Here is a 13,144-nt window from a genome sequence, read left to right as displayed (position 1 = left end):
GAAACCTAATAAGGGAATCCATAGATCAAGTTAATGCAACACTAGAGAGTTAATTAGAAAAAGATTTCAATTAATCAACCTAGGGTTAGACGTTGTTAGTCTCGAGAGAGATAATAATATAAATTAGGGATTTCTACAGATCAAGTCAAGTGAATAAATCGTCTGATTCAGAGTCAATAACAAGTGAAGTCTAAGTGGATTTTTCTCTTAGGTATTGTCCAAATCATTCAGTTTTCCCAAAAGTTATTTCCCCAATTTACTTCCTATGCATTCTTAGTTTAGTAATTAGTTTAGATAAAACATTCCCCTTTATTTTCAGGCTAGATAATAAAAAGAAATTTAATACTAGTACTTTTAGTTCCTTTGGGTTCGACATCCCGGTCTTGTCATAAGCTATACTACTGTTCGATAAGGTGCGCTTGCCTTTGTCATGATAATAGTTAGTTTTCAAGAATGGACATTCATAAATTATAAAACTTACTGCACGTATCACATCACACGATCAAGTTTTTGGCGCCGTTCCCGGGGAACTAAGATATTAGGAATACTCGATTTTTATTACTTTAGCCATTTTATTTTTATAAATTTTATTTTCTTTTCTAATTTTTCGTTTATTCGCTTCTAGCAGGTTTTTATAGTGCATGACTAGAAGAAACCCGTTGGGACCATTACTTGTTGATAGTGAGATCGATCACACAGAACGTAGAAACCGAAAAGAAATAAGGCGAAGCCTAAGATACACAGAGGAAGAGCAAGAGGACAACATTCACACCACAACCGAGGAGATGGCTGAAAATCAGGGAAATCCGCTACCTCCTGCGATTGCTGCTGATCCAATAAATTAGGATCCTGCTCCATACACTATGAATGATTATGCTAAACCTACTTTAATAGGAACTGAGTCACGTATAGTTAGGCCTGCTGTTGTTGCAAATAATTTTGAACTGAAACCTAACACAATTCAAATGATCCAACAGTTTGTTCAGTTTGATGGTTTGCAGGACGAGGACCCAAATGCTTATTTGGCGAATTTCTTAGAGTTTTGCGACACTTTTAAGATCAATGGCATTTCTGATGATGCCATTCACCTTCGGTTGTTTCCCTTTTTGTTGAGGAACAAAGCTAAACAGTGGTTGAACTCGTTACCACGAGGGTCATTCACTACTTGGGAACAAATAACCGAAAAGTTTTTACTTAAATATTTTCTGCCGGCTAAAATGGCCAAATTAAGGAATGATATCTCTTCTTTTGTACAGATGGATCGAGAAACACTCTATTATGCATGGGAGAGATACAAGGACCTCTTGAGAAGGTGCCCTCACCATGGGCTGCCCTTATGGTTGCAGGTTCAAACATTTCACAATGGCATGAATCCTTCGACTAGACTGATGATTGACATAACTGCTGGTGGGACTATCAATAATAAGACACCTGAGGAGGCTTATAAATTTATAAAGGAGATTTCATTGAACAACTATCAGTGGCAAGTCATGAGAACAAAGCCGACGAAAGCAGCGGTGTTTTCAACCTCGATGCAGTTACTATGCTATCTAACCAGGTAGAACTCTTAAATAAAAAGATTGATGATTTGGGTGGTTCTAGTCAGGTACATCCAGTGATGAGGTATGATTCAAATGGAAGAGGAGCATACACAAAATATCAACCCTTCAACCCTAGCATCGAGGAGGAACAAGTCCAATATATGGGTAACAATAATTCTAAACCTCAAAGTAACCCATATAGTAACTCTTATAATGTAGGTTGGAGAAACCACCCAAATTTCTCATGGGGAGGTCGAGGGAATCAAAGGCCACAACATCCTCCGGGTTTTTAAGAACCACCTTACCAACAGGAAAAGAAGCCAAACCTTGAGGAGATACTAGCAAAGTTTATCTCGGTGTCGGAAACTCGCTTTCAAAATACCAAAACAGCACTTAAGAATCAACAAGCATCGATCCAAGGGCTCGAAACTCAGATAGGCCAACTCGCCAAATTGATTTCTGAACGACCATAAGGTACTCTGCCGAGTAACATTGAATCTAACCCAAGGGAACAACTCAATACAATTACCATTCAAGATGAGGAAGGGTTAGTCGAACTTGAACCAAAACCAAGGCAAGGATTTGTGGTAAGTAAAGGAAAAGGTGAGGTAGACCACAGTGAACAAACACTGGTAAGTAAAGAGTACAAACCTCGTGTGCCATACCCTAATGCAACGAGGAAAGACCGCACAGATGAACAATTCGGTAAATTCCTTAAATTATTAAAAAAATTACATATCAACTTACTATTTATTGAAGCTCTTTCACAGATGCCAAACCAGCCAAATTCTTAAAGGAGCTTTTAACAAATAAGCGAAAGTTGGATGAGGCGTCGCATGTGAAGTTAAATGCAGTTTGCTCAGCCATACTGCAGAATAAGCTGGCCAACAGATTAAAAGATCCAGGGAGTTTTACGATTCCTTGTGTAATTGGTAGTTTAGATGTTAATAATGCTTTGGCTGATTTTGGGGCTAGTATCAATGTCATGCCTTATAAAATGTTTAAACAACTAGGTCTTGGGAAACCCAAACAAACTAGGATGAGCATTCAGTTAGTAGACAAAACAATCAGATTTCTTATGGGTATTATTGAAGATGTACTCGTTAAAATTGACAAATTTATATTCCTAGTTGATTTTGTTGTTCTAGACATAGAAAAGGATAGTGACGTGCCTTTAATTTTAGGAAGGCCCTTTTTAGCAACTATTAGAACTATAATTGATGTTGGTATAGGTGAACTCACACTTCGTGTGGGTGAGGAAACAATCACTCTTAAAACTCGAAATTCTACTAATGCTGATCATGTGGTGCAACCTTCCTTGCAAGAAATACGTTCGAAAAGCATACATGAGTCTTGTTCAAATAACAACAAAGAACCCATCTATAAAGAACGAAGGCTACAAGTGGAAGAACTAGATGAGTCACGGACACAGAAACTGAGATCACACGATAAACTGAAACCATGCCATTACGAGCTCAAAATTTCACCAAATCAACTTAAGGTTGGAGACAAAGTACTATTAGATGCAGCAGACCCTCGGATTGCCACCTCTGAACCTAGTGGAGAAATCCCTCTTACGGTACTTAGCAATTTCCCATACGGCACAGTCGAGGTAATTCATCCCAAATTCGGTACGTTCAAGGTAAATAGTACTCGTTTAAAACCTTATTTTGATAAAATTAATAGCAGGGATGAGGAGTGTAAACTCCTCGCACCACCATGACCATGTAACAGAGAGGTAAGTCGAGCTTAGATTATAAATAAGCGCTTCTCCGGAGGCAACCCTAGCATTAACGATGTTAACTTCTTTAAATTTTAGTTTTTAACATTTAATTCACTAACTGAGACACTAAACACAGGTTTTCCAGAACCACACGGCCAGGCCCACGAGCGTGCCTTAGGCCGTGTGAAAACAGGGCAAAATTTTTCCCTAACACGGGAGTCGATAAGTTGCCAAGACCGTGCGACATGGCTGTGGGCGAATCTGTCAAAACAACACAGGCGTGTGACACGCCCGTGTCTAGAAGCCATGGTTGAAACTGAGAAAACAACACGGGCGTGCGACATGCCCGTGCTCACTACCCGTGGTCAAGACTGACAAAATAACACAGGCGTGGACATCTATACACGGGAGTGGGAGAAGCGAACGAAGCAGAACACGGCCGTGTGACACAGCCGTGTGCATCAACACGTCCAAAGAACACAGGCGTGGGCTGAATTTTAGACGCGCCCAAATTTGAAAATCACGATATACACGGGCTAAAATTAGGGCACACGGGCATGTCCCACCGCCGTGTGCCCCAATTTCTATATAAACCCCTTACTATTCATCATCCCCTTCCCTAAAAACCCTACCCTAGCTGCCGCAACCTCTTCACATGCCCTCACTCCCACGCCCGTGGCCGGCCGACAGCTCTCCTCAGACGATTAAATCCTCCATCCACCAAGAACTATTGTGTTTGTCTATTCTTTTCTCCCTATTACCTTCATTTCTTTCACTAATTTTATGCTATTTCTTTATTTATTTGGCTGATTTTTGATTAATATTCATAGTTCTCACTATAGTCATGCTTATGCTTGTTATTCTTTTCCATTTTAGTCAATCCATTGTGATACCTTCATTCTTTCTTGTGTTTCCATAAATTTCATGCCATATTCCATATTCTCATATACATTCACTAGGTATTTAGTTGACACTATTCTAGTATTCCTAATGATAATAATGATTTGATATTTCTATTTAGTCAGTAACCCTTATAAAGTATGTCCATCTAGTTCTAATGTGCTTGTATACTTTTTTCATGCTATTCTTGGGGATTATTTTCATAACTTTGTCTTTTCATTGCAGATACGATGACGAGCCCAAAAGGCAAAAAGACTGCCGTCCTCGCCTCAAAGAAATGAAAAGGAGCAACATTCTCCTCGAGTCCCACTACCGAGATCAGACACCCATTCCTCCAATTTTTACCGGGACCACAGGAGGAACTTTTTCAAATATTACAGGCCCGACCCTTAAGTGTGGGCCGCTGCATTGATTGGACAGCACTTGAACAAATCCAACTGGCTGATACGATTTGAGCCCTTCTGACGACTGACCCATGGGGGCTCTTTTTCTATATCATCAAGCCGACGTACCTCGAGCTCACACTCGAACTCTGCTCGACCTTCGATCTTCAAGTAGTTATGATAGAGTTCGATGATCGCAAAATGGTCCAGTTATGTCTCAGTGGTTTAGTCCGCCAGTTGAGCTTACTTGAGTTCGACGTCGCTTTGGGGCTCTATACGAAGGAGTTCATGGACGACGATGGTTTTGACACCCTCCATCGCCACATCCACTTGTCTCCCTCCAACTACTGGAGGGCCCTCGTTCCTGCTTTGGCCACCTATGACCCTAGCCGCTCTAAGGCATCGGCCCTCGCCCCATCCCTGAGGTACTTACACGCCATCTTGGCCCACACTCTGACAGGGCGGCGAGAGAGCACCGGTGTCGTCAACACTCACGACACCTACTTTTTGTGGAGTATGGCAAATAGGCACGTCTTCGACCTTGCTTATTTCATTGCCCTTACCATTCACCATCAGACGGAGCGGCATAGGAAGGGGGTCATATCCACTTGGCCTTGTGTGACTCGCCTGGCACGGTATTCCGGCCTCCTCAACACGGCGGCGCAGGCATCTTCCCTCACCCTCATTAGTCAGATGTCCCCACAGGGCATCTCGAGTATGCTACATATGAGGATGATCGAGCGTCGACGTAGAGTTGATCCACCCCAGTACTGCCTGGTCCAGTCCGCTGAGGAGGAGGACCCAGAGGATATTACTGATGATGTCCTTCCACGTCATGAGGACCTACCATCTCAGCCACCACCCATCCTTCATCCAATTCATACGGCGGCTTCATACTCTGACATATCTGAGAGCCTTACTCGATTTGAGCAGTAGTGCTTTCAGTGCTTTGATCACATTGATGCTACTCTACATCAGATTTGTCAGCACCTTCACATCTCATCGCCACCACCACCTCGCGAACCATCCGGTGATGACTATGTTTAAAGACTTTTTATTTTTTATTTTTATTTTCACTTTTATCTTTATTTATCTTCTTTAAGTACTTTTTATTTTAGTTTCCTTTAATAGTATTTCATTTTTAGGTTTTATAATTTTTATTGAACAATTTATAGTTTCGGCTATTTCATTACGAGTAATTATGCTTCTCTATATTTCCTAAAGAATTCTTAATTTTATCACAGTTATAAAAAGCTCCAAAGCTCATCATCACTTAAGAACTTGAAACTCCACTGGAAAAGGTTCTCCATGACTGCCATGTCCTACCCGACCACCACGATAACCTCTTCGCTGGACATTTGTGGTTGTGGAACCCAACCTCTATCACCACTGGAGTATCCTCCTCCAATCTTATCATTGTCTGGGCCGATTATTCTCTATACCTCCCATTCAAGGACTCCATTCAACATTCAGGAAGTTCCATTTCTCTCCTTCTCTCTTCTGGTACTATCTTTATATCACTATTATATATCTTTGTACATTGAGTACAATGTACATCTTAAGTGTGGGGGGTTATTTATATCATTATCAGAAAAATCCCTGAATGTTGTCTTATTCTCATGTGAATCACTCATATCACTATTAGAATGAATCTTGATTAATTTATGATTTTTATTGATATGTCTTAAATTAAAACATAGGCATTTATGCATTGACTGTTTAAACTTTAAAGGAATTAAGGAATCAAACATGAAAAGTTGATTCTTGAAAATTAAAAATTTTTAGGTTGATTCCCCAAGTTTAGGTATTATCTTGAGTTGAAATTCACAGGTTATAACATTAAAAAACAATAATTTTTGTGAGATCTTGAGCCCTTAGAGCATATATTATTTCTTTCATGCTCATTTTTATTGTTGCTTTGAGTGCGTCAATATCGAATCGTTATTCTAGAACTTGCTTGATTATGCATGTCAAGACCACACCATTGATTTGATATGTCGAAATGATAAAGGCATTTAGGTTTAACCCACTTACTCCATAAAAGCCTACCCTCATAATTAACCCTTAGTGAACCCCTTTGAGCCTAACAAGAAATTCATTGATTTACCCTCAATATTAACCCATAACCCATTATTGTTGAAATCCCCTAATTTGATCCCTATTTTTTGTCGAGATTTGATTTGAATTAATTGCTTAGCTATGTTTTATTTTTCATTGTAATAATTAGCAAAGTTCTATGTTATTTGACTTGTTCTACAAAAAAAACACAACAACATACATACATATTAGTAGTAATTCTTTGTTTTTGAGCTTAAGTATTTAAATTCCTTGTCCCATGAAGAAAAGTTCAATTCTAGGATTTTCTAATTAGAAATGTAATTTATCAAGTTGTAGTATTTTTATAGTTAGGTAATTTTTCAATTCAATCTCGATTCTCACCTTCTTTTTCAACTTGTAACCACACCCCCTAACCAAAACCACGTCACAACCCTCTAAAGACCTTTTGATTGATGTATCATCTCAATATATAGTGGTGAAGATTTGATTTCCATGCAAGCCTATGGTAATAACTTTTCATTTTGATTGTTGAGTGCTAAATTTCTTATCTTTAAACACCTCGAGTGATTTGAGTGAATCTTTAGTGAGAATGTGAGACTTTGTGATATTTTGAATCAAAGGTGATTACTTAAATGAGGGGAGACACCTAGGTTTTTATGATAAAATGCTCAACTTGGAATGTTTGAAACTTTGATGTTCTTCGAATTGAATTTTCAATGTATGAGTACTTATGGATTATTTTGAAATACTATTGATGAGAATTAGAAGTTGAGAAGAATTTATTTTAATTGTGAGTTAAGGATTTTGCTTGAGGATAAGCAAACACTTAAGTGTGGGGGTATTTGATAAACCGTAATTTATACATATTTTTATCCCATGCCTAGCATAATTTTGGATAAATTATCCTTAGAATTGGTGAATTCGATGCTCCTAATCCTTTAATTTCATGTTTTATACTTTGGAGAGCATAGAAGAGTAAAAAGAGCGAGAAACGGGCTGAAAACAGAGAAAATGGACCAACATGTGAAATCAACACGGGCTGGACTTTCGTACACAGGCAAACCACATGGCCATGTCTTTTTAGTAGAATCGAGTACGACTTACACAGGTAGACCACACGCCCGTGTTTATTTAGCAGACTCGAACACGGTTTGAGGCAATCACACACTGGCGTATCACACGGGCATGTCCCTGTCGAGCCCAAGTCTAGTCCTATTCGAAAAAGGCCACTCTTGAGGGTTTAGAAGCATTCTAAAGCCTATGTAAACATCCTAGGAGGTACCAAAAATGAACACACAGAGTAAGAGGGAAGGAATTACTCGAAGAAAGCTGATTGATCCATCTCAGAAGCCGGATTCACCTTCAAGACTGAAGATCTCCCTTCAATTCCCTTCAAGACTTCTTGAATTTTCTTTATGTTTTGTTATCATTATTCTTTTGAGATGTTTTCTTTCATAAATATGAAATAAAACCCCTAAATACCTAAGGGGAATGAAACCTAAGACGGATCTTGTTATTATTATCCGAATTGTATGATAAATATTTGACTTGTTCTTAATTATGAGTTCTTAATTCTTGTTTTAATATTCCAGGATATTGATTCAAGTATTGATGTGCCTATTCAAAGGAGCAAAAATCCCTGTCTAAGAGTAGATCTAACATAATTAAAGGAGTTGATTGCACGCCTAGAGATAGGGTGACAAGATTTTGCCGGATTAGGGTGAAACCTAATAAGGGAATCCATAGATCGAGTTAATGCAACACTAGGGAGTTAATTAGAAAGAGATTTCAATTAATCAACCTAGGGTTAGACGTTGTTAGTCTCGAGAGAGATAATAATATAAATTAGGGATTTTTACGGATCAAGTCAAGTGAATAAATCGTCTGATTCAGAGTTAATAACAAGTGAAGTCTAGGTGGATTTTTCCCTTAGTTATTATCCAAATCATTCAGTTTTCCAAAAAGTTATTTCCCCAGTTTACTTCCTGTGCATTATTAGTTTAGTAATTAGTTTAGATAAAACAATCCCCTTTATTTTCAGGCTAGATAATAAAAAGAAAGTTAATACTAGTACTTTTAGGTCCTTTGGGTTCGACATCCCGGTCTTGCCATAAGTTATACTACTATTCGATAAGGTGCGCTTGCCTTTGTTGTGATAATAGTAGTTTTCAAGAACGAACATTCATAAATTATAAAACTTATTAGACGTATCACATCACACGATCAGTCATTTAGTAATTAAATGATAAGATAAACAAAATAAAAGCCAAATTTTGGCCATCTTCAACCCCTTGGCTGAAATTTTGAAGACCACCATGGCTAGGGTTTTGTTCAAGCTTTTCAAGCTCCATAATCAAAGAAAACGAGGTTCGGACCTAGAACGAGGAAAAAATACGTATTTGACGGTTATGTCTTTTTCATCATTTTTGGTATCGAGGTAAGTTCATTTGCGAATAATGCAACATGTACCATACTTTAAATACTTTAATATTGCATGTATGGTAAGTTCATATGAGATGTTATGTCATATTTCTATTACTTTGATATCAAATGAATTTTAATGCTTTACTACTATTATGAGTATGCTTGATTATTCCATAAGTATGTGATTAGTGCTATAGATATTGAAATCGATATTACGAGCAAGCTCAACGAAAATGTGGTATCGAAGAGTCTCGTTTGAACCTTAGGAATAGTTTAGGATACAAGTGACATGCTACTAGGAACTATGTGATCTGAACTCACTGAATTGAGGTATGAGTTCATGATATATGTGGCATTTGAACTCATTGAGTTATGGTTTGAGTTCATGATGTATATGACACATGTTTTAGCGTCTGGGTACTGGTCTAGCATATTCTACCGGTGGTTGGGTAGTCTGACATGTGTTGTGGATACCTGACAGCTTATGTGAGCAGACCCGTGAGTAGCTCGAAAGCAAGTAACATGTGATATGTGATATGAGGTAACATTGGCTACATATGAGGCACTTAGGTGCGAGATTCCGATGTATCTGATAGTATTCTGAGTGTTCAATGGGTAGTTCTAAAGGAATTCAATGGTAATCTTGATGAATACGTCAAAGACGAGAAAGTAAGTTGTTATGTGCAAGTGGGCACAGGTATGTATATCGAACTCATGGGAACATCATGGGATATGATGAACTTGTGGTAAGAATATATATATATGAATAATAAGTTTAAGTGATTTGATAATAAAGTGCAAGTTTATGTTAATTAAGTTAAATGTATGATTTGTGCTTGTTTAAATTGCTCTCTATTTGCATGTGAACTTACTAAGCTATGAAGCTTACCCCCTTTATTTTCCACCTCTTATATGTTTATTCAGCTAGCTCGGGTTGGAGATCATCAGAGATTCTATCATACTATCAAGCTATCATTTGGGGTATAAGTGAATGTAAGTATGTTAAGTCTATGGCATGTATAGGGACTTAGTCATTTTGTGTATGTGTCATTATGATATGGCCAAATGTATTGGCTTGTAATGAATAAGGATTTGATTTGGTATGTAGCCATATAAATTGGCTTATATTGGCTAATGGGTTGCAAGCATATTAATTACTCATATGCCTATACTAATGTCATTTTGTGATGTGATTTATAATGGTATGTTAACGAAAGTTAGTATAAGGGAATCATGAAAGAGTAAAATTAGCATTAAAACAGTTTTGTACAGCAGCAGTAGTTCAAATTTGAAAAATCACCAAAAATTGTGGAAATTGAATTAGAGGTTGAATAAAATATGAAATTAAATTTTATTGAGTCTAGTTTTACATAGAAGGAACGATATAAGAAAAAAATTTTCATTTTATGAGATATTTGAATTTTTATGGGACAAGGTCAAAATGATTTCGGGTTCCCCTATTCTAACTTTGGAAATCATTAAAAATTCTATAAAAATACTTGGGGATTCAAATTTATATGTTTAAATTCTTAATGAGTCTATTTTCAAGAGAAACAAACAAGAATATCATCTGAATCCCGTACTAAGAGATAATTAATTTTTAGTGAAGAAAGGTCGAAACTGTCTAACAACAGAACAGGGATGAATTTGAAGAATGAACTGTACTTATTGGCTAAACCATAAATTCTGAAAATTTTATGGTAGGAATGTATTTGAGTCTAGTTTCATAAAAATCAAGAGGATCTTAGTTTAGAGTTTTGTAGCTCAAGATATAAATAATTTAGTGACTATGACTCAAGTAGATAGTTTTGTTATGAACAGTAAATAATTGTTTTGATATGTTTAAACCTTGATTATGGTTGTGTTGACAGCTTATGTAATGACCCGAATTTTACAATTATCGAAAAAGTACATTTTCGGGTCTTTGTTTCTGAAAAATGGATTCGTAAATATTTATAATAAATATTTACGAAGTTAAGTAAGTGGTTAATTAAAGTTTAATAAAATGAATTAGCTTAAATTAAGGATAATCGATAAAAGGATTAAATTAAATGAAGTGTGAAAGTTTAATTATAGATTAAAAGAAAGTGAAAAGACCAAAATGGAAATTAAGCCATTTTGCATAAGATGAGGCGGCAAACTTAAGAAAAATCGAGATATTCATTTAGATTTTTATGTATTTTATAATTATTATGGTTATTAAAAATTATGATATTATATTAGGAAAATAAATTAGAATATGACAAGTGTAAGGTGATAATAATAATAGTATAAGATTTTTATATGATAATTAAATAAAGTAAATAATTAAAGGACAAATGTATGGTAATGATTTGATACAAGGGTATAAATAAAAATAATACACTTGTAATACTTGTATTTGAGTATTAATAGATATTTATTATTTACAAAAGATATTTATTAATTAAATAATTATATTATAAGATTTTATGTGATAAATATATTAAATTATGGCAAATGTATCGTTATAAATGGATACAAATGTACTAATAAGATACACATGAATTGTAACAGTCCGATTTAGACCCTAATCGGAACGGTGGTTTCGGGACCAAAAATCTGAGTTAAAAAATATTTAAATATTAATTTTTGTGTTTATTATATGTGAATTAGCATGTGTGAAAGTTTCGTATGAAAATTTGATTGTTTGTGTGCTTAATTAAATAAAAGGGCTTAATCACATAAAATATAATTTTTCATGCTAATTGTTAAAGTGCCTAATTGCTTTGTTCTTTTAATGTGGGGTATTTATAATGCAATTATGCCATTGAAATTGGCATGGACACATTCGGTCACTAGTTAGTGGGTGGAAATAATATTAAAATGATTAAAGTTATATTATAAGTAATAATATGTATATATTATAACATAAAATAAAAACAACCATGCATGTTCTTTGTTTTTGCCGAAACCAAAGAAAATAAGAAAGAAAAGAAAGCTTTAAGGGTTCGGCAACTTATTAAGCTCAAATGTGATTAGCTCGATTTTTGATAATTTCTACGTTTTTGAAATCGTTGCTTCGAGTACTATCCGACCCATGTTTAAATTTCTAATTTTGATGCATATTTTGAGTTATGCCATTAATGAATATTTGTGTTTTGTGATGTTTGAAGATGAAATATTAAAAATATGTTTTAGATTAACATGTTTTGTATTTGAGATTTTGAAGATTTTGAGTAATTAGGACTAAATTGCAAAAATAATAAATTGAGGGACTAAAATGTGAAATAGATGAAATAAATGGATTAGTATGAGTATATAGAAAATTCTGCTCAACTATGTTGTGGTGAGATTTTGTGTATTTTTTGTTTTATGCAATTAGGACTAATTTGTAAAAGTATAAAATATCAGGGGTAAAATGGTAATTTACCCATTTATGTGTTGTTGGATTAAATTTAATGAAATTATGTTTAAATGAGGTTAATTTGAAATTATATAGATCTAGAACAAAGGAAATCGGACTTGGATCAGGGAAAAACAAAAATAGGTGAATAGTCGATTCGTAACGTCCGTCGATATCCAAGGTAAGTATTTAAGCAATTAAACATGGTTTATTTTGAACATAAAATGATTTACTATGATGATTCAAATTTTATAATGTATTAGTTGATAGCTGAATGATATATGTAAATGAATTAATGTAATTAAGTTGTATTTGAATGATATCGAAGCCTCTGAAAATGTGTATGTGTTACATGGAATATTATACGATTTGGTATTTGTGAAATTTTGTGGAATGATTTTTGTATTTGTGATATTTGGGCCTTGAGCCTAGCAAGCCTTGTGCTGGTGACTTTGATCGGGTTTTATGCCTAACAGGCCTAGTGCCGGTGAATAAATATCAGACTTTGAGTTTAGCAGGCCTTGTGCCAGTGTGTGATTCAGGCTTATGCCTAGCAGGTTTATACTGGTGATTTGTTTTCAAGTTTATGATGATGAGAATTCAAGTTATTGTGGATATTGAGCAAGTGAAATTGAGCTAAATTGCATTGTATATGTTCAGCCAAAAAGGTCAGTACATGTGAGCTTATATTGAACTTGAATATTCGGTTATATGTGAAGTTATCTTATATGTGCATATTCGGCCATAAGTG

The 13,144-nt window shown here is 35.6% G+C and overlaps 1 non-coding gene across 1 annotated transcript; it reads right to left on the bottom strand.

The window, feature by feature from the left end:
- Window positions 1–1,223: 1,223 nt before the first annotated feature.
- LOC128294681 (small nucleolar RNA R71) lies at window positions 1,224–1,330 on the bottom strand. Its single transcript, XR_008284988.1, has one exon. It is a non-coding gene; the product is annotated as a small nucleolar RNA R71 (small nucleolar RNA).
- Between the last annotated feature and the right edge of the window lie 11,814 nt (window positions 1,331–13,144).

The sequence above is a fragment of the Gossypium arboreum genome, chromosome 6 (assembly GCF_025698485.1).
Source record: "Gossypium arboreum isolate Shixiya-1 chromosome 6, ASM2569848v2, whole genome shotgun sequence".
In the NCBI taxonomy this organism is placed as follows: Eukaryota; Viridiplantae; Streptophyta; class Magnoliopsida; order Malvales; family Malvaceae; genus Gossypium; species Gossypium arboreum.
The sequence above is the reverse complement of the archived record's forward strand: the minus strand, read 5'-3'. Positions and strand labels throughout refer to the sequence as shown.